The sequence below is a fragment of the Corythoichthys intestinalis genome, chromosome 11 (assembly GCF_030265065.1).
Source record: "Corythoichthys intestinalis isolate RoL2023-P3 chromosome 11, ASM3026506v1, whole genome shotgun sequence".
NCBI classification, from domain to species: Eukaryota; Metazoa; Chordata; class Actinopteri; order Syngnathiformes; family Syngnathidae; genus Corythoichthys; species Corythoichthys intestinalis.
This window is the reverse complement of record NC_080405.1, coordinates 7,167,746-7,193,096: the sequence shown is the minus strand read 5'-3', so window position 1 is coordinate 7,193,096 and position 25,351 is coordinate 7,167,746.

The window sequence follows — 25,351 nt, the reverse complement described above, 5'->3', positions numbered from 1 at the left end:
ATTATTTCTGTGAACAAATCTGATGCGCCTACATTATAGGCCATTAATTATCAAGGACAAGTGCACATAGATATCAATTCGTGCTAGCATCTATTATTTTTATTCCTATGACGACATCCTATTCAGTTTTATGATTATATCTATTGACTAATCCAAGCACAACGACCAGAAGTACCCAGTCCACCATTGCTGACATGTGCCGCCTGGAGCAGGCAGCTAACGTTAGTTAACTTTGACTGACGCTGGGCTGCTACTGAGGTGTATAAACGCCCCAGGAATGGTGGCCAGCACTAGAGGGCGACGTCTACATATCTCTACTCGGACTAGTCAATAGGGTAGGAAGGCAGATTGGTGTGTCAAGAGGTACAGGCCAGAATGCAATCGTTACAAAATTATTTTATTATTTTCTGTGCGGCCCGGTAGCATTTGCGCCATGGACCGGTTCCCGGCCTGGTGGTTGGGGAGCACTGCCCTAGAGTGCCCCAGTTGCTTTCAACAAGATTCCCTCTTGACCTTTTCAAGCATCCACTTTTTTGTTATTCCAAATGCAAATAGGCAGGCCCTCAAGTTAACCCATGACGTGGCTCACAAGAAAGTGGAATTTTACTAGCAGCTATGTTATATTCTCTGCTTTTGCCTTGCTTCAGAGAAGACTCTGAAAGCTGAACTCTTATTTTATCCAAATAAAGTCAGAAAGAAAATGAAACAATATAGATATGAATGTATCACGTAAAATGAACAAATATATGGGGGCAAATATCTTGACAAAACCCAGAGTATTCACTGTTGGACGCACACACACATTGACAGGCGTGGCTCTGGGGCCAAGAAGATGGAGCTGAAACGTGGTCAAGTGTCTAGGACGTCACTCTGTGCTCTTCTGTGTCCAACTCGCGCGGCAGACGTAGCATACCAACTCTCTCAATAACGGAGGAGTGTCCCAACAACTAGCACATGGCACTCCTTTTGCCCCATTTTGCAGTTAATTTCGAGTGATGACGTCACGCACCACCCCCAATTTTTGCAAAATGGGCCCGAAATGGTGACTCGCCGGATTGACGATTGCGATTGACGTCATCACCCGAAATTAATACCTCAATATCTATGAAACGATTGCAGCAAAAACTACCGTAATATCTCTACAGCACAAATGTAGCATACAGTGTTGGCCAAAAGTATTGACACCCTTTGAAAAATCATGTTATGATTCTTTAATCTGTGTAATTAACAGCACCTGTTACTTACCTGTGGCAATAACTAAATCACACTTGCAGCCAAATAAAATGGATTAAAGTTGACTCAACCTGTGTCCTTGTGTGTACCACATTGAGAACGGAGAAAAGAAAGAAGACCAAAGAACTGTCTGAGGACTTCAAAAGCAAAATTGTGAGGAAGCATGCGCAATCTCAAGGCTATAAGTCAATCTCCAAAGACCTGAATGTTCCTGTGTCTTCCGTGCTCAGTGTCATCAATAAGTGTAAAGCCCACGGCACTGTGGCTAACCTCCTTAGATGTGGACGGAAAGGAAAAATTGACGAGAGATTTCAATGAAATATGGATGGTGGATAAAGAACCTCAACTAACATTCAAACAAGTTCAAGCTGTCCTGCAGTCCGACGGTATAACAAGGTCAACCCGTGCTATCCGTCGGCGTCTGAATGAAAAGGGACTCTATGGTAGGATACCCAGGAAGACCCCGCTTCTGACCCAGAGACATAAAAAAAGCCAGGCTGGAGTTTGCCAAAACTTACCTGAGAAAGCCATAAACGTTTTGCAACAATGTTCTCTGGTCAGATGAGACAAAAGTAGAGCTTTTTGGGAAAAGGCATCAGCATAGCATTTACAGGGGGAAAAAAGACGAAGCCCGTAAAAGAAAAGAACACAGTCCTCACAGTCAAACATTGCGGAGGTTCCCTGATGTTTTGGTGTGGCTTTGCTACCTCTGGCACTGGACTGCTTGACCGTGTGTATGGCATCATGAAGTCTGAAGACTACCAACAAATTTTTCAGCATGATGTAGGGCCCAGTGTGAGAAAGCTGGGTTTCAATCAGAGGTCATTGGTCTTCCAGCAGGACAATGACCCAAAACACACTTCAAAAAGCACTAATGGTCTGAGAGAAAGCACTGGAGACTTCTAAAGCGGCCAGCAATGAGTCCAGACCTGAATCCCATAGAACACCGGTGGAGAAATCTGAAAATGGCAGTTTGGGAAGGCACCCTTCAAATCTCAGAGACCTGGAGCAGTTGGCCAAAGACGAATGGTCTAAAATTCCAGCAGAGCATTGTAAGAAACTCATTAATAGATACCGGAAGGGTTTTTTGCAGTTGTTTTGACAAAGACTATGCTACCAAGTATTAGGCTGAGGGTGCCAATACTTTTGTCCCGCCCATTTTTGGAGTTTTGTGTAAAATGATAATTTAATTTTTTTTTTCATTCTATTTTGTGTTTTTCATTGCAAGCAAAATAAATGAAGCTATTACTACCAAAGCATTTGTAATTGCAATCATTTTCTGGGAGACCTTGTGCATTCTCTGACAAAATTGCAGCTGTGCCAATACTTTTGGCCAGCGCTGTAAATGAATGGCACCATTTCGGATCCATTTTGCAAAAAATGGGGGGCTGCGTGACGTTATCACTCGAAATTATTATCTCAATCTATCAAAAATGATAGCAGCACAAAATATTGATACCATTTTTAGCCATTCTTAATCAAAACGGGGGGCTGGTTGACCTCAGATTGACCTACAAAAGCATTGTAAATACCTTAAAAATGATAGCAGAACTGAAACTTTTTACAGCACAAATGATTGACATCCTTTTTATATTACCGTATTGGTTTATTTACATTTCAAAAACCAAAGGTCATTCATTTACGAATGTGATTGCACTTAAGTTTACATATTTAAATGTTCAGATATTAAGATTTGAATGAGGCAATATAAAATGCTTTTTCGCTTAAATATATTGTTATAATCATTTGTTTCGGATGTACTGTAATTATTTTCTGTATAAAAATTAATTTAGTGTTCAAAAAGTCTTTTTTTCAAACTTGAGTCTTGAAAAAGAGGGGGTCGTCTTATAATCAGGGCCGTCTTATATCCGGGCCAATACGGTAATTTGCGTCTGATGAGGGCCAACTTCACAGAGGTAGCAAAAGGCATTAATTTCAGTAACCACTCATTGTCAGTGAATGGTCTGGACCAAGATTGAAATGTGACATAAGTGATAGTTTGATAGTCCACTGCCATAGTGACAAATAATCTAAACATTTTTACCAACAGTGCTAAGACAAAGCTCAAGAGACTTTGCATTTTGGGGACATTGACTATTTATATGAGAAAATGGCTCAAAGGAAAGTAGCAGGAGGCCTTTTTAAAGTAGTTGGCATTTTTTTTTACCCATGCATACATGTGGTCTTTCCAAGTACGCAGGTTTTGCTGCTATCATGTCTATAGTGGTTTGATCAGCGGCAGGGTCATCTGTGCTCCTGCTCCACAGCAGGTTGACTGCTCACTGTCCCAGATCAAAACCTATTTCATTCTATTTAAGATGATAGGTCAAATATGTATAAACCCCAGGGATCCATTATCTGAAGCCCTTAGTTGTACTGGTTTTGAACAACGCCTGAAGATGCAGCAGGTGGTGGTTGCCACGATGATAAAATGTGTCTTCCTCAACACCTTTGCCCCTGTGTCTAATCCTGCTATCAAGTGCCTGTTCCTCTAAAGCCACTCATCACCCGATTTAAATGTAAAGAGATATTTAACACCATGTGTAGCCAAGCTGTGTAAGTAAAACATCTATTTTAACAAACTGAAAAGCCATTGTGGTGGGTGAATAGAATAAGTGTACAGGTAGTCCCTGGGTTACGATGTACTCGACTTCACGACGCCGGAGTCTCCTCCGCCATTTTCTCCAGTCGTTTTTAGTCACATAAACAGTACCTTATTGTACCTCACAGTATCTTATTTCTTACTTTACTTCATTAATATGACGTTTTCTGTCCTCACTAAACGTGAAGCTGTTCATCTTTACAGACAGCAAACAAGGCAATTGTGCTTTTTGAAGCTTATTAGTTCCTTCACTTTTGACCATTTGTGAATCAGTAACAGAAATATGTACGGTAATTTCCCGAATATAAGGCGCACCCGTGTATAACGCGCACCCCAAATTTACTTATAAAATCTAGGGAAATGTATTGTACCCGTGTATAACGCGCACCCTAATTTTAGCACCAATAAATAGAAGAATACAAGAAAACAGAGCTCGTGTACAGATACAGAAATGTCATTTTACTGACTGGTGAAACACAGCACAAGCGTAGCACATTGGTAGTTTAAAACATTACCGTAAACTGACAATATGTACGGTAATAATATGATCTGACAACTTCTTCAACTTACCAGAATCCAGGAGAAAACTATACAGATGTGACTTTTCTTTTAAGGGCTGCTGTATAACTTGCTTGTTTTATGATGATGAATAAATGTTTCTTGCATGAATTGATTCGGTAAAATAAAAGTGGTGATTTCGGTCGGAAATCAGAAGAGCGCATCGCTGTTGACTATAATGTAACAATAGGAACTATTGTTATTTGGATTTGAGTTTCCTGAGGGACAGATATAGTTGACGGACACAGAAAGTTTGTGTTGTGTTACATTCGTTACGGTCCGAGTTGCGGAGCTGCAATAAATGTTGACTCAAATGAGTTCAAGAAATTAAATTATGTGCTTTATGAGAAAAAAAGCCGAATTTAACACAGACAAAATCATTCGACCAATCAGAGTGAAGTATAATCGTGTAGCGAGTTTTAACAGAATTCACCGGCGGAACTTATGTTGGCACGTTGTATAGCTCCCGGGGGGAGGTATTTTGCTCAGGGAACAGCCGGAAAGATATATTCCGCGGGTTGCAGCCTAAATATCAATAAAGCAACGCGGATTAGCTCCGTTGTTTGATACTCCGCCACCGACTCCTTCCCTAGCTCGCCACGACCGAAACAAAATGGTGACGTCACGTACCGTAATGGTTGTCAACGGATCGCCGCATACGTTTCTTCAACACAACATGGCCGTGTCAATTTTTTTAAAAAATCGGTCTTTTTATATATATATAATATTATATATATATATATAATATATATATTTATATATAATATTATATATTTATATTTTTGTCTCCATCCCTGTACCCGTTTATAATGCGCACCATGATTTTTGGGGGGGGGGGGAGTGTGCGTTATATTCGGGAAATTACGGTACACTTATGTTCAAATCGACACGACTTTAACAACGAAACACTTGACAAAAAAAAAATTGTGTTCAAACGTCTAATCTGATCAATATGTAAATTTGTAGATTAAATTATCTGAATTTGCCTAATAAAAATCCGACAATTTAAATGCTAGGAATCCCCACGTATATACAATTATCATAGCAAATCACTCACACGTAACTCCACAAACTGTAGCTGCAAATTTAATTACAAATGCATACACAAAACATATAATAGCTGAAACAACTTGCAGCCTAATGTGGGCCAAACCAGAGGGCAGCTGTCCTTTATCAATGTCAGAGAAGAGTCTGCTCCTCAGTCATAAGGCGACAGTCCAGCCAGACCCAACGCTGCCACCATAGGGGTAGTGTATCCTCCATAATTGAACAAAGTACAATACTTTTGGACTTTTTGGATAGTTATTTGGGGGTACTTAAAGGGTTAATTCCGACTTACGCGAAAATTCAGTTTACGTCGCCAGCGTAGGAACGAAACTCGTTCGTAACCCGGAGACTACCTCTAATTGTTTTCCTAACTTTTATCCATTCCAGATCAATATAGATTGCTGTTTTGGGCTAACATTATGTAGCTCCATAGCAATACAGTGATTGGTATTGGTTAATGTTCTACACTGATTTGACAAAATAATGATGTTGTTAAAACATAATTATCAAAATCATAATTTACTATTATATTTTACAGGTGCAAAAATGGCTGCATAGCTATAGAAGGAATATAGCTTGACACAATTCCTCCAACGTGAATGAAAATCAAATTCACTGTATCAGACGAGTGACAGTGTTATCAAAAAGGGAAGTTTAAAGGGGGAGGGGTATTTTTTTTAAGTCTTGTTGAAGACTAAAGAAGAAAACTTTGATTTCAAGCTGAACTGAGAGACACATCTATATTTATGTTAAATCAGAAACAAGATGTACAAAGAAAGACGAATCAAAGTGCTTTTAAGTTGAGGTTGAATAAGAACCAACGTTGGTGATCTGTCTGTCATATATTGAATTTATAGCCCTTTGGAGATGCACCTACCTGAGATGAGGCAAAAAATCAACCATGCTTCGTTCTCAATTTACTGAATGCCCTCTTTAACTAGAAAATCCTAGGAACTTTTGACCCCCGCTGCGTTAAATTATTTGAAATAAACTGCACAACTAAAAAACTAACTAAACCAATGCCTTGCAAGTAATTGCTACATTTACAGAATAAAGGAAACAATTCATGGGTGATTGAGATATCAGAAAATACAAAACCAGGTGATATCCTACAGTAGAGTTTAGAGGGAACAGTATCTAGGAGTTTTAGTGAAATTTAAAAATAAAATAGAATTTTAAAAAATTGACGGCGTCAAAGTTTTTTTTTTGTTAACTAGTTAAATTAGTGCGTCAACAGACAGCATTGATGATGTTTCATTTCTGTAAGTTTTTCTTGTCAGAATTCAATGTTTTTCGTGTATTTTTTGGGCTTAATATGGTCATGTTATAACGGTAGGTTATAGTAGAGTCTTCTTCTTCCTGCATTCGAAGGGGGCAGATGTGTTTTACCCCTGCTCCTGCTAGTTCTGCGATCTTTTGTCGGTCCAGTCTGTCTGCATTTTTTAGTATTTTTTTTCCTCTGTGGACCAGCTGTATGCCAGACTCTCACACGAAAAACATGGATTCGATTAGTTGGTCACTAAGCGCAATTGACAATATTTTTTTCGTCTAGACTCAGTGCCCCAGGGGAGCTATCCTGCCCGGATGGGACCTTCACGGCGGGCTACATGAGGGACTCATGGAACCTGTCTCACAGTCCTATCCATGGAAGACATCAAGGATATTTGGCTGTTTGGCGTGACGATCGTGGGTTTTTTTCTGCTTGGCTTGGGAGGTGCCCTGCTGGCAAAAACTAGGTACTGTTTACACGTCTTAAAAAAAAAAAAAAAAAAAGGACGAGGCAGAATGGCTGACAAGACTCCGGCGTTATAAAGTTGAAATTGCGTAGGTCGGGTACGGCGTAACTCGGGGATTTCGTGTACTTCAAAAATACAAAAGACGCGGCAATTTTTCTTTTTTTTAAAAACATGCTTAATTTTAACACTGCACCAATAAAACATGCACTTCATATGAACCTGCACCAATAAAAGGTGTTTCATTTGAATTCTCAAAAAATTAAAAATAATAATAGTAATAAATACAGAGCAGAGTGCGTCTATTACTTCATTTTTCTCGAAGAAATTCTGTTCTTGACATAATATTTGACAACCTTCCACTCTCTGGTACTAAGTGCTTTTTCAGCATCTATACATCATTGGCAGTCCTCTTTTCCTGGTACTTTGCACATGATAATGGATTTTCTGAGGTGTCGCTCTACTGCAGCAAATTTTTTGGCCGTCCAACTTTTTACCACAGTTTGCTTACCTAAATTGACATCAAGAAGAAGTGGAATTAAGATTAATCTTAACTTTCATCAATATTATATTATTATACGTATTACTTTCGATTATGTATGTACCATTTAATCATTTAGAAACTCAAAATGCAATGCAAGTGCCTTTAAGAACTAACTTGGACACTCAGGCTATTTTAGTTGACTAATAACTGCTAAATATACTGTATTCTCTTTTAAAATGGAAAATATCCAGACAAAAAAACATTCCATATTTTTCCTTGAGCCTGTTTTTTGCCGACTTCCTCTGGTTTTCGACATTTACGGTGGAGCTGCTCTTTTGCTCGGCTGTCGCCCTAACTTCTGATCCTCCTTTTGGCACAATGGCAACTAAATTAAAAAAAAAAAAAAAAAAAAAGTTCATATCGATATACAGGGTTCTTGCACCCATTTAAAAGTCAAATTTCATGCTTTTTAAGACATTAAGACTTTAAGAATGTTTTAGACCAAAACATGTCGCAACAATTTCTGATGAAAAAAAGCTAATTTCACTGTAAACACGGAGCTTCTGCCACAGACCACTGGTGCTTTTCTCCACTCATGTGAAACTCGAGGGCTTTGACCTTGTTAGGAATCCCGCGCCCTGAGCCCTGCTCCTCCTCGTTGTGTGTGTGAGTGCGTGTCACGCTACATTCACTTACATCCTGGTCAAGCCCCCCTAATTCTTAAAAGCAATTGATGCCCCTGGCAAACACGCTGCTGCTACTCCTTGGATGCACTCACACTTACAGAAGGTTCACTTTAACTAAGGTCACATTTTTTATCATATGAATAAACACTTGTTTGGTGCTAGTGACCAATCAGTGTCACTTTGACTTTTGATTTTCGCAATTCATGTGTTCATCAAGTTACAAATATTTGATAGCTCCAGTATTTGCTCTGTACTGTGAATAGATGACACACATCTGCCATCTTTTGGTGTAAAGGGGGCACCATATTTGAAGCTCTGGCCTGCCATTGTCAGCAATGTTGCTTGGTACAATTTTGTCACTTTGGCGCTTAACGGGTTAACTTGTTGCAGGAGCTGCTTTTGTGAGCAGTGTCACTGTGTTTACCTGTTTGGGAAGCTGAAAAGGCATCTCTTGTTATTTCCTCCCATTTCTATTTCTTTTATCTAACGTCTAAAGCATACCTGTCACCCCGAGGCCGTTGGCAACTTTACAAATAGTGACGTATCCCCTTACAAATTGGTGACTAATCTTACAACGTTGTATATAGCGTGCAATATGAAACAAAAATAAAACTCAATTTTTAAAATAATATGAATTTATTGGTAATTATGTAACATATAACCTGGTACAATCGAACAATCAATATCTTCAGCTACATCATGATTACTAAAATTTAACAGTGACTTTTGTTATAATTGTATGTAGCACTTTTGGCAATTTCTATCATGTCCTTTGATGGCTGCACTTAAGCTCGCAACTCAGTTTGACTTGAAGGCAGTTCGTTAGTGTGTCCAATTATAAATTAAAAAGGTCAATTGATAAAATGAACTTACCGATGCAATCTTTGAGTCAGGGAACATTTCTTTTACCAATTCTGAGTAGTGATCAGCAATAGTTGCAGGCAAATTGTGTTTGGCAACAAATTGGCAGAATAAAATCTCCGCTTTCGTCACTTTTCATTCTGCAGACTTCATCTTTATGACCAGTGATGTTAATCTTACTTGTAAAAAGTAATTAATTACAGGTACAAATTACTTCTCCCAAAAAGTAATTGAGTTAGTAACTCAGTTACCTGAATGTAAGAGAAATTAGTTACTTGGCAAAGTAACTGGTGTTACCTTTAATGTTTTTTTTTTTTCCATTTAAAAAAAAAAAAAAAATGCATAGTAACCTGCTATGTTTGGAAGTCATTTCATGTTGTGAATCAACTGTTAAAGTTGTTAAAATTGCACCCGTTTTTGCATTAGTTCCCTTCTGCCTACTTTCGACATGTGAATGTTTTAAAACTGTTTCATCATTTAAGAGGATTCAAGTCAAGGTTTTGCTGATTTAGGAGTGTTTTAGATAAAAGGTTCTTAGGTTCCCTAGGAAGGTTCACTACAACAGAGCCTTTCTGAGAAGTCTACTGCTTTGAGATGGCGGCTGTTTACTAACGCCGCTGAGTGTCATTTCGAATGTAGTTCTATATGCATGTGATATTTAGCCGTAGATTGTAGGCTGTCGGCTACAGTCAGGAAATACTGAAGCCACCTAGCCTAGCATCACGTTTGCAAAAGCGTCACAACAAACACTCATCTCTCGCCGTGTCTCTGACTTTACTCGCGTCATTGAACCAACACATAGTTACGCACATTGTCTCGTTGCCGAAACGGTGACAAAATCCAAACGGAGAAAAAAAAAACACGAATGCACGAAAAACGTACAGATTTTGAGCGTACGGCGTACCCATTTAAAAATCAGTGCTCACTTGTACAAATTACCCCGAAACCGTACAACTTGACAGGTATATCTAAAGACACACACAGATAAAGGAATCGGAATAAATAACTGCAAAAGGAGCCCTTAAGTCCATATTTACATCTAGCTTTACTTTCTAAAACTGATAATAACTGAAAATAATGAAAAACAAATTTGGCATTAGTGTAGATGCCTCTGACTGCAAACTGTAACTTTCAGGTGATTTAGGGTCAGTAAGAGCATGTCTGCAGTTGTCAAGCAGGCAAGAATGAATCATGTGAAATGATTCAATTATTTTTGTCTCCTAGTGGGCAACTGCTGACAGCAGAGAGAAGCAGAACTGACCTACAAATATTGGCTTCTCCGATGGTGATGAAATGTTAAGGAATATTACTTTGTGTTTTTAAAGGAAGCGAGAGATTTGACTCACTTAAACTGAAAATAAACATGTTTTTTTTCCTTTCTAAATGACTCAGAATCTTTATACACTTGACATCACATTTTGTTTGTTTACCAGTAATGTTTTGACCAAAGTGGATATTTGCCAGAGCCTTCTGCTTCTTTCAGTTGGCAGCCTCCTCTACTAAAAGGCCATAATTTCTGCCAAAAGTTTCAAGCGCTTGTGGCACGGGCAACAACCCAAGCATTAAAGATGCTGGCACCAGGCGCCTGCTACATGACTTCAACTGGCCAGCCAAGGTCAAGCGTATTAGGCTAGACTTTCATTTTGTGCATGAGATAGTGTAAGATACTGATGAAAAGGGGAAATGATAGGACTCAGCTCTGCAGGATGCCTGGAAGGGAATTAACGCATAACTTATAAAACGAGCTGCAATACAAAATTACAAGAACAAAAGCCTTATAAAGGGGAAGTTCAGAATTTTTTACATAAGCTTATTAATCTTTCAGTTAGCAACGGTTTAATTAGTCGGTGGAGTTGATTTCAACAAATTCTGTGCAGTTCGTTAGTTTCAGGGCTCTGGAGTGGCTAAGCTAGCGCAAATCAATAATTCTGTCTTAAAGTGCATATGACACCAAAAAGCATGTTTATTTCATATTTCACACAGTGTTTTATGCTCCTGAATGAAATGGACCGCTTGGATGTGTGTGGAAGCGATCGTTTTATATTTTCAATTCCACGCCATGAAAATGAGTGACTTCCGGCTTCAGTCTCGGGTTTAGGACGAATGCAAATGTGACGTCATCCGGGTCAGCGCCTCACAATACAGCATTGCTTTATAGCACAGGGGTCAAACCAATTCCAGAAAGGGCCTAGTGGGTGCTGGATTTTTTTCCAACCGATAACGCGCAGAGTTTAACCAATGAACTTCCTGCTGAAACAAGCAGCACCTGACAAAGTTTAACTGATTACACATGTAAAAGATCTAATTGGTGAAAAGGTGTCCTCTTCATTGGTTGGAAAGCAAACCTGCACCCACTAGGCCCTTTCTGGAATCGGTTTGACACCTGTGCTTTATAGCATGCAGATGGACTGCGGATTCAGCTGATTTAGCGCATTAATTCGTTTATTTTTCGCATCACGCCAGCCAAACAGCTGCAGGCTTTTTGTAGCTGCACCAGGGAGAGTCGTGTGAGCCTTTTTGGGTTTCAGAAAGTTCCCGGTCACCCCGAAATCAGCCAAAACAAGTGTGTGACAACTGTGGGACCATTGGACTCACGAGGAAGTGAGTAAACATCGTGTTTTGTATTATGTCAAAGACTGGGATCATGGCACATGTTTTAATACGAAGGTGGCTTGCATGTTGTGGCTGACATGCTCCTTGTCCACCAAGAATGACACTCGGCAGACGACCGGCGGCTTGTTGCACCCCCCACGGCCGGGAAAGCATTACACTATTCGGCTTATTGTCTCTTCGTGCGCCCGGTGTTCTGTCAAATTTTCCACCTCATCAGAAATTGCAACTTTGTGTTAAAAATGGCCGTAAATACAGTGATTACAAAGTAAACACTACAAAATTTCTTTACAGGAATATTTACGTTTGATCATGGACGGACATGTACAAAAGCTCTCCTCAGACACCTCCTGCCATGTTAGCTGCACAACAACTGCATGCCGCTCTCACACTGTTTACGTCCTTCGCCACGTAGTAAGGCATTATTTTACGGCAAATTCGTGTTGACATTGTGGCTACGTGCTCCTCCGATGTCAGCCGGTTTGTCCGGCGGTCATTCTGCAGCTGCTTCCCCGGCAAACGAGCTCTCTTGCCCGATGAGCTGAAACTTACTTGCCGCCGGGCGGGTTGCCGATCGGCGAAGACAATCGACAACCCTGCCGCCGTGTGATATGATCCGGGCTAGTTTGGGGTGATTTTTCGCTTAGAAAGCCGAGAATAAAACTGAAACAACACTCGGTTCGGGTTAGCATGTCGGTTAGATGTCATGCCACCTGGTTTGTTTACGCTCACCAAGCCGGGGCAGGGAAATGAGAAAAAACTCCGGTGGCAAAAAATATAGTTTAGGAGGTGCAAGAAGTGGACAGTTTTGACCATCATGAAGTAATTTTGCCAAGTCATACTGAATAAATACATTTTAATGTTTCATATTCCATTTAGCACAAGACTTATTTGTCATGACCATACCATTTATTTAGCAATTGGGGACAAATACTTCGATAAAAAGAATATTCCGTAAAAATATTGGAGTAGAGAGAGTGAAACAATGACATTTTGCGGCTCTCTTTGTCGCATTTTCCTCACTCTGAATAATTCCCCCTCAATGGACTGAATTGTTTTTCCTCCACTATTTGATTGCTTACGAGAAGGCAGGCTTGCTGGAGGTCAAAATGTCCTTTAATGGCCAAAATAAAACACAACTTGTCGCAATAAGCCATCTTGCTGTTTACATTCGCTTGGAACGCTTTGAAGTCGAACCTGGGACGATCCGAGCGGAATAGGTCCGACTTCCCACCTTTCTTAAATGCAGCTTGAGCACAAGTGCCGAAGCACTCCCTATTGTGGTCGCATTACGCATCTAAAAAAATAGTCCCGCAAAATGAAATGAATTACGGCAGATTGGTGTGACATTGTTTTGTCCACATGGGTATTTTGGAAAATAATCTGCATTTTGAATTTACTTGACTACTTTAGATCTGTGTACCCCTCCGTGAGTCATCACCTTATCGTGGTGGAGGGGTTTGCATGTCTCAATGATCCTAGGAGCTATGTTGTCTGGGGCTTTAAGCCCCTGGTAGGGTCACCCATGGCAAACAGGTCCTAGGTGAGGGGCCAGACAAAGTATGGCTCAAAAAGACCCCTTATGATGATTACTATTAATGGACTCGCGTTTCCCTTGCGGGTTACCGGGGCCCCCCTCTGGAGCCAGGCCTGGAGGTGGGGCTCGAAGGCAAGCGTCTGGTGGCCGGGCCTGTCCTCATGGGGCCCGGCCGGGCACAGCCCGAAAAGGCAGCATGGGTTCCCCTTCCCATGGACTCACCACCTGTGGGAGGGGCCAAAGGGGTCGGGTGCGCAGAGAGTTGGGTGGCAGCCAAAGCCGGGGGCCTTGGCGGTCCGACCCCCAGCTGCAGAAGCTAATTATTGGGACATGGAATATCACCTCTCTGGAAGGGAAGGAGCCCGAGCTGGTGTGTGAGGCAGAGAAGTTCCGACTAGATATAGTCGGACTCTCCTCCACACACAGCTTGAGTTCTGGTACCAATCCTCTCGTGAGGGGTTGGACTCTCTTCCACTCTGGAGGTACCCACGGTGAGAGGCGCCGAGCAGGTGTGGGTATACTTATTGCCCCCCAGCTTGGCGCCTGTATGTTGGGGTTTACCCTGGTAGACGAGAGGGTAGCCTCCCTTTGCCTTTGGGTGGGTGTTCTGACTGTTGTTTGCACTTATGCACCGAACAGCAGCTCAGAGTACCCACCGTTTTTGGAGTCCTTGGAGGGTGTGCTGGAGAGTGCCCCCTCTAGGGACTCCCTCGTTCTCCTGGGGGACTTCAATGCTCATGTAGGCAATGACAGTGAGACCTGGAGGGGTGTGATTGGGAGGAACGACCCCCCGAAAAAGAACCCGAGTGGTGTTCTGTAATTGGACTTCTGTGCTCGTCACAGTTTGTCCATATGTGCACTTGGCAACAGGACACCCTAGGCCGCAGTTCGATGATCGACTTTGTAATCGTGTCATCGGACTTGCGGCCGCATGTTTTGGACACTCGGGTGAAGAGAGGGGCGGAGCTGTCAACTGATCACCACCTGGTGGTGTGTTGGCTCTGATGGCGGGGGAAGATGCTGGCCAAACCTGGCAGGCCCAAACGTATTGTGAGGGTCTGCTGGGAACGTCTGGCTGAATCCCCTGTCAGAAAGAGTTTCAACACCCACCTCCGGCAGAACTTCTCCCTTGTCCCGGGGGAGGTGGGGGACATTGAGTCCGAGTGGGCCATGTTCTGCACCTCCATTGTTGAGGCGGCCAATCGGAGCAGTGGCCGTAAGGTAGTTGGTGCCTGTCGTGGCAGCAATCCCTGAAGCCGCTGGTGGACACCAGCAGTAAGGGATGCCCTCAAGCTGAAAAAGGAGGCCTATCGGGCCTTTTTGGCCCGTGGGACTCCGGAGGCAGCTGACAGGTACCGGCTGGCGAAGTGGACTGCAGCTTCAGCGGTCGCCGAGGCAAAAACTCGGACATGGGAAGAGTTCGGGGAGGCCATGGAAAACGACTTCCGGACGGCTTCGAGGAAATTCTGGTCCACCACCAGGCGTCTGAGGAGAGGAAAGCAATGTACCAGTAACACTGTGTATAGTGAAGATGGTGTACTGCTGACCTCGACTCGGGACGTCGTGAGTCGGTGGGGAGAATACTTTGAAGCCCTCTTCAATTCCACTGACACGCCTTCCTTTGAGGAAGCAGAGTCTGGGGACTCCAAGGTGGGCTCTTCGATCTCTCGGGTTGAAGTCACTGAGGCGGTTGGAAAGCTCCTCGGTGGCAAGGCCCCAAGGGGTAGATGAGATCCGCCCGGAGTCCCTAAAGGCTCTGGATGTTGTTGGGCTGTCGTGGCTGACACGCCTCTACAACATCGCGTGGACATCGGGGACAGTGCCTCTAGATTGGCAGACCGGGGTGGTGGTTCTCCTTTTTAAGAAGGGGGACCGGAGGGTGTGTTCCATCTATAGAGGGAACACACTCCTCAGCCTCCAGAGTAAAGTCTATTCAGAGGTGCTGGAGAGGAGGGTCCGTTGGGAAGTCGAATCTCGGATTCAGGAGGAGCAGTGTGGTTTTCGTCCCGGCCCTTGGAACAGTGGACCAGCTCTACACCCTCTGCAGGGTCCTCGAGGGTGCATGGGAGTTCGCCCAACCAGTCTACATGTTTTTTTGTGGATCTGGAGAAGGTGTTCGGCCGTGTGCCTCGGGAAGTCCTGTGGGGGGTGCTCCGGGAGTAAGGGGCACTGAGCCCCTTGGTACGGGCTGTTCGGTCCTTGTACGACCGGTGTCAGAGTTTGGTCTGCATTGCCAGCAGTAAGTCCAATTCGTTCCTAGTGAGGGTTGGACTCCACCAAGGCTGCCCTTTGTCAACGATTCTGTTCATAACTTTTATGGACAGAATTTCTAGGCTCAGCCGAAGCGTTGAGGGTGTCCGGTTTGGTGACCTCAGCATTGAATCTCTGCTTTTTGCAGATGATGTGGTACTGTTGGCTTCATCAAGCCGTGACCTCCAACTCTCACTGGAACAGTTCACGGCCGAGTGTGAAGCGGTTGGGATGAAGATCAGCACCTCCAAATCCGAGACCATGGTCCTCAGTCGGAAAAGGGTGGAGTGCCCTCTCCGGGTCGGGGATGAGATCCTGCCCCAAGTGGAGGAGTTCAAGTATCTTGGGGTCTTGTTCACAAGTGAGTGTAGGAGGGAGCGAGAGATGGACAGGCGGATCGGTGCAGCGTCTGCAGTAATGTGGACCCTGCGCCGGTCTGTCGTGGTGAAGAAGGAGCTGAGCCGAAAGGCAAAGCTCTCGATTTACCAGCCGATCTACGTTCCTACTCTCACCTATGTTCACGAGCTGTGGGTCGTGACCGAAAGAACAAGATCCCGGATACAAGCGGCCGAGATGAGTTTCCTTCGCAGGGTGTCCCGGCTCTCCCTCAGAGATAGGGTGAGAAGCTCGGTCATCCGGGAGGGACTCGGCGTTGAGCCTCTACTCCTACGTGTTGAGAGGAGCCAGCTGAGGTGGCTCGGGCATCTGGTTTGGATGCCTCCTGGATGCCTCTCCGGAGAGGTTTTCCGGGCACGTCCCACTGGCGGGAGGCCCTGGGGACGACTCAGGACACGCTGGAGAGACTATGTCTCTCGGCTGGCCTGGGAACGCCTTGGGATCCCGCCGGAGGAGCTGGTTGAAGTGGCTGGGGAGAGGGAAGTCTGGGCTTCCCTGTTAAAGCTGCTGCCCCCGCGACACGACCCCGGAGCAAGCGGAAGATAATGGATGGATGGATGGAGATCTGTGTAATAAGTATGAGCTGTAAATTTAATAGTACCACTGAGCTGTACCAATAGTGGGCTTATCAGGAACACCAGGTTTGGCTACTAGGGGCCAGAGTCAATAAATAAAAGACGTATCTAGAAATGTGATTTAAAAAATGTATCTAGATATGTGATTAAAAAATAGAAAAGAAATGTTTAAAGTATAACAATGTGCGTGCAAATCCCTGTCAATCAACTGTAAAAACCCCTAATGCAAACTTTTCTGTCACACTCCACTTGAGTGCCAGGAATTCCAACTTGTGCGCTGTGCAGCGAGCTTCACTTTGTGATGACCCTCTGTTAGCAAAGGCAATCACTCTTAATTGTCCCTACTGTTCCTCGTAAAAAGCTGCCCCGAGCCCAGTAGTGCTGGCATCTGTACCAGGTATCTATGGCAGCGATGGCAAATCCCAAAACAGACCATCAAGCATCAAGGTTGCTTTAGCTCAAAGGAAGAAGATGCTCCTTTCCATGGAAATGGATAATCACAGGTTAGGTCGTTGAGTGGCTTCACAATGCCGAGATACCCTTCTTTGAAGCGTCGGTAGTAGCCGGCGAATCCGAGGAATGAGCGCAAGGTCTCAAGATTGTGTGGAACTGGCCAGGATTTCAAAGCGGCAACCTTGTCAGGATCTGTCTCAACGCCTTTCTCTGATACATGTCCCAAATAACGGATTGACGTCTGCAGGAACTTTTCGAGGGAAAGTTTAAGCCCATTCTGTTTGAGCTTGTTCAGCACTTGCAGTAGACGCCATTCATGCTCCTTGAGTGTATCGGAAAATATCATAAGATTGTCAATTAATACAAGGACATTTTTTAGATGCAGACTAACCATACACTTCTCCATCAACTTGAGGGTGCATTCGTGACACCCCGGGGCATTCTATTGAATTCCCAGAAGCCCAGGGGGGTGACAAAGGCAGTTATGACCTTATATTCTTCATGCATCTCAATCTGATAGTATCATGACTTGAGATCGAGAACTGAAAACCACTTTGATCCACCAAGTGCAGAAAATGATTCTTCAAGATTTGGTAATGGGTAAGCATCATTTATCGTCTGTAAATTCAGCTTTCGGTAATCAATACACAGCCTGGTGTCCCCGTTTTTCTTTTTCACTACCACAATGGGAGAAAAGAATGATGACTCAGACTTTCGTATCACCCCGGCATTAAGAAGTTCCAGGAGATGCTTCCGGACTGCTTCGATGTCATTCAGGTGGATGGGTCGTGCACGATGCTTGAAAGGTGTATTGTCGTGAAGGTTAATACAATCTTTAACTTGACTGGTACAGCCAAAATCAAGGTAGTGATGTGAGAACACTTCCGGTTATTCTCTCTTGCCATTCAGGTGGAATTTGACCAACATTGAAGGAGAGTGGAGTCGAGCTATGTGGAGGTCTACTGACGACATGGTGGTCAGAGACGCAGTTATAGATCAAGATCTGCAATCACTGGGATGAAAATATCCTGCTCTGACTCATTCGTCATCACCATTGGAATGCTTTGAGATGAGTGAGCTGATAGGGCAACAGGTAAGTCAATTGGATCAACGTCTGCTGTGAGTTCAAACCGTTGAAAGTATTTGTATTGTTTTCATACTTTTTGTACGTTAGAGCCCTTATGGGAAACTAATAATAGGAGATCCCTGATTAGTATTTTTTTGTTAGAAAACTCATTGATTAGATTTCATGGTGTGATGGCCCCTGGCCGTTTATTAGTTAATTTTCTGAGGTTCTTCCAGTCAGCTGATCGTCGGCTCCACCAGCTGGCTGCTTCCCCTCCCACTGTGACGACAGCTGATCGATGCAGGACGGACCGACGACGTCACCACCACTGATTGGCCACGGGAAAAGGCGCCGAGCTTCTTAAACCTGCCGCTGTCAACATTCTAGGAGGTCGCATTTGACAGTATTCTGTTGCGGTCCTCCTCGCCAGCTATTTGCTCGCCATTCACTCTCGTTTGCATTCGATCGCTACTTTGATACACTCCCGCTTTTTCGGTGAGGTCTTTTGTGTTTATTCGTTATTGGATCGTTTTTGTTCACCACTGTAAATAAGAGCACTGAAGCAAGTAAGGGTAAGTCGCCATTTCTGTTCAACCCGTTTTCTCCTGTTTTGTATAGAGTAGGAAGTTAGGTTAGATGCTGTCTTTTCTTTGTTCCTTTTACATGATCAGGGTTTAGTTAGAGGGTGGGGTTTAAGTGTAGCTCCTTTTGTTTGTTGTTTTGGCCTGGGCTTACCCTGAAGTCACGCTTCGTCGGCATTCTGTATATATTCACTCCGAGTTTGATTGTTCTGTAAATAAATTTGTGTCCACTCGTACATTTGTGTGGCTTGTTTTATGTTACGCCCTTCGCGAGCCGTCTTTGGCACGTAACACATGGCGAACTGTTAGATTGTTAAATATTTGTTGTAGTTTGACCTGCAAGCCACCCGGCAGGCCTGAAACCAGGTGTTGAATGATCACAGACTGGCTGGTTGTCTGCATGGACATCTTAGCAGAGCCTTCAATCACCACAGTGCGACCCGCTGGAACGAGCACTGTGGTCTTGCTGCAGAGGAAGACTCACTGCTGCAGAACCATTCATAGAGAGCTCAACAGTTTTCAAGCCAATTAGAACGGAAGTAGGAGAACCTGGTCTGATATCTGGAACTACGGGTGCCAGAGTTTGAATTTCAAAATTAGTTCCAAGGAAATCTGCTGGGAATGAAACTGTCGTGTCAACATACCCCAGATATGGAACACTTTGAACTGCTGCACCTTCAATATGAAGAAGTTCGTTGAGAGAATCAATGGGTTTGTTTGACAGATATTCATTATAAAACGACAATGGGATTGGAGTTGTCCGAATTTGCATGCCTTTGATGTTGCCTATATAATTCAAAGCTAAAATTGTTCACAATGGCCTGGTTGGGTCCTTTTCTTCAGGACACCATAACTTTCATGTCCAAACTGTTGTTTTCCTCCCTGACCAATTACAATCAACATACTGGACCCAAAAAGATAAGAAATCCCCAAAAAGTTTTGTCAAAATTTGTAATATTGACATCACATTGACAACCAAACATGCTCAACGAAACGTTTTGCAGCTTGACAATATTTATCCAACTTGTTAGGCTCAACAGTCAACAGACAAAAATGGGACTGGACTGTTTTATATTTGATAAATCATCAGAAACAGCAGGTATGGTCAGTGGGGTTTTTCTTCTTTCTACATACCAATGTCAAACAGCTTATATACAGTAGACCAACAGAGTAAAATAGTGAAAAAATATACATACATATATATAAATATATATAATCCAGTCCTTTTCAAATATTGGGGCGAGACCCCCCAGGGGGGCGCAGAGCGATGCCGGGGGGGGGGGGGCACATACTTTTTTGCAGTCCTAGAATAAAGTTAAATTGCACATCCATTCAGTGTATGGCAGTGGCGATCTCATTTTCAGAGTGTGCGCAGTCTGTTTACTGTTTCTAAAAATGTTGGCAGCGGAAAGCGGGAAGCCAAAACAATTAAGACGTCACATAAAGACATTGATAAGCCGCTTGATTTCTTCAGTGAAAACGTGTCGAATATATCTAGCAATAGTCCCGCTTTGTGAGTGTTACATCAGTAAACCAGCAAGTACTGTTAGCATCATATAAGGTGGCATATTACCAAGCTGCTCAGTGCAAAAATAACCTCACGCAATAGCAAAGCAGCTGATAACGCTGCAGCCAAAATAAAAAATTTCTCTGTCCAACGAGTGGTTTTTTTTTGTTCTATTAATTTTTGGGGGGTTTTTTGGGTCGAATTGCTTGGTATATTGTACTCTTGAGTTATTGTTGTTAAACAATGTGAATTGATAACTGTTTATTGATTTTATTAAATTTGATTTTTCAGGATCAAATGCTTAAAAAATGTACCTTAAGTGTGTTGTTTGGATGTGACTTTTTTTTTTTCAGGCAAAGATGCGCATTAAAGTGACTATGACAGCAAAAAGCATGTTTTTTTCACATTTGGATGTGTGTGGAAGCGATCGCTATATTTATTTAGTTTTTTGAATCCCGCGCCATGAAAATGAGTGACTTCCGGCTACAGTCTCGAGTTGAGAAAGAGGGCGCTGTGACGTGTATGGTAGAAGGAGTCCTCTTCACTGTCCAGCTGTACTGTTGTATGAGAAGGACAAAATATTCAGCTGATTTTGCGGATTAATTCATTTATTTTTCGCATCACGCCAGCCAAACGGCTGCAGAATTTTTTTTCTGCACCAGGGAGAAGTGTGTGAGGCTTTTTGGGGTTTCAAAAGGTTCCCATTAAGCGGTGGATACTGGCCAAAACAAGTCCTACTACTGTGGGACCGTTGGACTGATGAGGAAGTGAGTAAACAATGTGTTTTGTATTATGTCAGATACTGGGATCATTTTAATACGTAGGTGGCTTGCATTTTGTGGCTGACATGCTCCTTGTCGACTCGGCCAACGTCACTGGCGGCTTGTCACACATCCCCCCGCCAGGAGAGCACTATACTCTGCTTGTTGCCCTCTTCATGTGCCCGGTGTTCTGTCAAATTTTCCACCCGATCCGAAATTGCAACTTCGTGTTTACAAATAGCTGTGAATGCAGCGATTACAAAGTAAACACTACAAACTTTCTTTAAATAAAGGACGACTTATGTTTGATCATGGATGGGCATGTAAAAAGCTCTCCTGATACACATTGTCATGTTAGCTGCACAACAACTGCAGCCGCTCTCGTATGACTCTCGCTGTTTATGTCTTCGCCGTGTAGTAAAGAATTAATTGCCATATTCGTGTTGACCATTTGGCAGCTACATGCTCCTCTGATGTCGGCCGGTTTGTTCGGCGGTCATTGTCTAGCTGCTTCCCCGACGAGCTCTCCTGTCCGTAGTAGCAGGGGAACGAGCTGTAACTTGCTCTCCGCTGGGCGGGTTGCCGATCGGCGAAGACAATCGACAACCCTGCGGCAGTGTTACATGACGTCACTCGGTTCGGGTTAGCATGTCGGCTAGCTGTCATGCCTCTTGGTTTGTTTACATTCTCGAAGCCAGGGGGCAGGGAAATGTCAAAACCCTGACTAACTACGGCGGCATAATATAGCGTGAGGTGCAACAGTAAAGGTGAAGTCGACAGTTTTGACCATTAGGGAGTAATTTTGCCATGTCGTACTGAATAAATGCATATTTATTATTTCATATTCCATTTAGCACAAGATTGTCCATAGAGGATGATCATACCATTTATTTAGCAATTGGGAAAAATACTTCGGCAAAAAGAATACCCTTTAAAAATATTGGAGTAGAACAGTGGTGTCCAAACTATTCCACATAGGGCCGCAGTGGGTGCTGGATTTCATTCCTACGAAACAAGATGACATCTTTTCACCAATCTGGAGTCTCACAAGTGTAATCAGTTGATTGCAGTCATGTGCTGCTTGTTTTAGCACAAACTTCCTTGGTTAAATTGTCTGTGCTCGATTGGTAGGAACAAAAACCAGGACCCACAGCGGCCCTTGCGGACAGGTTTGGACACCCATGGAGTAGAGAGACTGAAACAATGACATTATGCGGCTCTCTTCGTCGCATTTTCCTCATTATGAATAATTCCTCCTCAATGGGCTGCATACTAAATCAGATGAAACCATTCTCCCGCTGACGTCATCCACCTGTTGGAGACGCTAGAGCCATATAATGGTTGGCGTGGCTAAACAGCGGAATAAAAGACTAAAATCTCGTCATCTGCGATTTGCCAAATTATTGTAAATAGTCGAATCGTCTCAAAATATGATTCTAATTCACATAATAATGTTATTTAAGACTCTTTTTATCCTGTCGTATGCACTTTAACGTTTTTGTTTGTTACAGAAAAGACAAAGTATAACATTATTGTAAGTTGATTTATATGACTTTTTTATATGGACAAGGATAATGCTAACAGAGGTGTGCTTATAATATTCATTATTTTTACTTTTCATAATTTTTTAGACAAATATATATATATATTGTATAGAAGTATAAACTATTTACAGTGGCGGCAGAGAGTTGGGGGCGGGGGACAAAATGTTTGCGTCTTCCTGAGGGCGGTGTAACTGAAAATAATTTTGAAGCCATAAGATGAAGCACTGATATAATCTAACACAAAAAGGGTTTGGAGGATATCTCTTTGTGAGGTTAGTTAGGTATTGCACCCATCAGTTTATCAAAAGTATATACTACGTACAATCAAGCTTCGCGAACACACACATCTATATACAGATAATGAGAAACAAACAAAGAAATTACAATCAAAACACATCTCTGGTATTTGGTAGCACCACCTCTGGCTTTTATGACAGCTTGCAGCCTCTGAGGCATGGACTTGATGAGTATTCTTCATCAATTTGGTGCCAACTCTCTTTGATTGCAGTTGCCAGATCATCCTAGCAGATTGGAACCTTGCTGTGGACCATTTTTTCAATTTCCACCACAGGTTATCAATAGGGTTAAGATCTGGGCTATTTCCAGTCCATGACAATGACTGGTTGAGTCTTTCTTCAAGGAATGCTTTAACAGTTTTAGCTCTGTGGCATTATGCATTTGTCATCTTGGAAAATGACAAACATTCTTTCAATTGAAGGGACAAAGAAAGCTGCCTAAAATTTATATGTTAACTTGTGCATTTATTGAAGATTTAACCACAGCCATCTCCCCAGTGCCTTTGCCAGACATGCAGCCCCATATCATCAAGGACTGAGGGAATTTTGATGTCTTCTTCAGGCAGTCTTCTTTGTAAATCTCACTGGAACAGCACCAAACCAAAGTTGCAGCATCATCACCTTGTCAAGAGTCAAGAATCTACATTGGACAAGGTGTCAAAAGTCAAGAATCTGCATTCGAACCACCAGCCTCTCAGTTAACAGTCAAGCGCGCTGACCGATTGTGCCACAGAGACAATGATCAGTTAAAAATGTTTTCAATAAAAGAAACAAAACCAATATGCTAAAAAAGCTATTAGTTTTAAATTCCTAAAAGTTACAAAATGTGAGGTGAGACTCACATCGGGTACCATGTCGGATACTGAAAAAAACACACACATACCTTAGAGCAGTTGGGAGTGATGGCTTTAGAATTTGCAAATCTTGCGCCACAGAGACACGTTTCAATAAAAAATATAATCATTAAAAGAAACTAAAACAAAATGCTTAAATCAAATATCAGTTTTAAATTCCTAGAAGTTCCAAAATGTTAGGTGACATTCACATTTGGTACCATGTTGGATACTGTTAAAGAACAGACTAATGCCTTAGAGCAGTTTGGGGTGATGGCTTTAGAACTTGCAAGTCTCCAGTAATTTTAGAGGGAATTTGGGTGTACCTGTGCATCGGTCTCCAGTCTATGGAAAATTGTTGCTTGAAGTCTCAGAGCAAATGCCCTGACACAAACAGGATTTCTTCACAATGCTAGAAATAGCTGCTTCAAAGAACCAAGTCTTTTTTCTCAAACCTGATGCAATTTTCTGAAAGACCCCATAAAGAAACTGCAGGTAGTGCTGGGAGTTGAACTCAGGATCTCCTGTTTACGAAACAGGGTCGTTGACCAGCTAAGCCGCAGCGCCATTTGCATCTTTGTCCTTTACCAATCTTCCTGTGACCTGGCTGCGATTTATGCTGGGTAACAATAATTTCATGACTTAATTCCACAGTTATCTCAATTTGAGCAAACCCACTGTCTGCTGTGGGTAGTCTCCAGCTCAGTGTGTGTGACATCCTGTAGAACAGTGATTGCTTAACTATGTGGAATAGCTTTGGATATATGTGTGGCCAATATCAGAGCACAGGGCTTGACGACAGACGTGCCTGGGTGGATTCGAACCACCAGCCTCTCGGCTAACAGCCGAGTGCACTGACCGATTGCACCACAGAGACAGTATTCAGTTAAAAATATATTCATTAAAAGAAACTAAAACAATATGCATAAAAAATATCACTTAAATTCTTAGAAGTTCCAAATGTTAGGTGACATTCACGTCTGGTACCATATCGGATACTGTAAAAGAACAGACAGATACCTTAGAGTAGGGGTCCCCAACCTTTTTTGCACCACGGACAGTGGTATTAGTTGGGTCTTTTTTTTTTAAGGACCGGTGTTCTGACAAATTTTGCAACCCATCAAAAATTGCAACGATGCGGTTCTGCGCATGCGCGTAACTTTAAACGTAGCCGCAAAATGCGCAAATGCAGCGATTCCAAAGTAAACACAACAAACTTTCTTGAAAGAAAGGAATATTAACTTACGTTTGATCATGGTAGGACTTGTAGAAAAGTTCTCCACAGATACATCCTCCCATGTTAGCTGCATATAACAACTGCACACCGCTCTCACCATTAACGACTTCGCCTTGTCGTTAAGCATTAATTAAGAAGCCCGCGCCACAAAGATACGATGTTGGAAATTGTAGCAAGGTTTTCAATGCTCTCGTAGCGATGTCAGGATATTCCGGATTGACTTAAATCCAGAACCTCGGTAGAGTTGTTGTCTAAAATGTACGTTTAATAAGATCGCCGTCATTTGCGATCTCCACAAGTTGATCCTCCTGTTGCACAGATATGCTCGAATCACTCGGTTTATTCACAAACGGGTCACGAATCCACTTCTTCGCAGTTCGTGGGTCTTCGAGGTTGTAGGCTCGTCAGGTCCCCTTTTCGCCGTAAAAATATCTCCAAAGACGTCTGCTTTCCAGTCATCTTCGCTCGTGTGGGGGCTAATTATTTCCGGGAACAAATGTG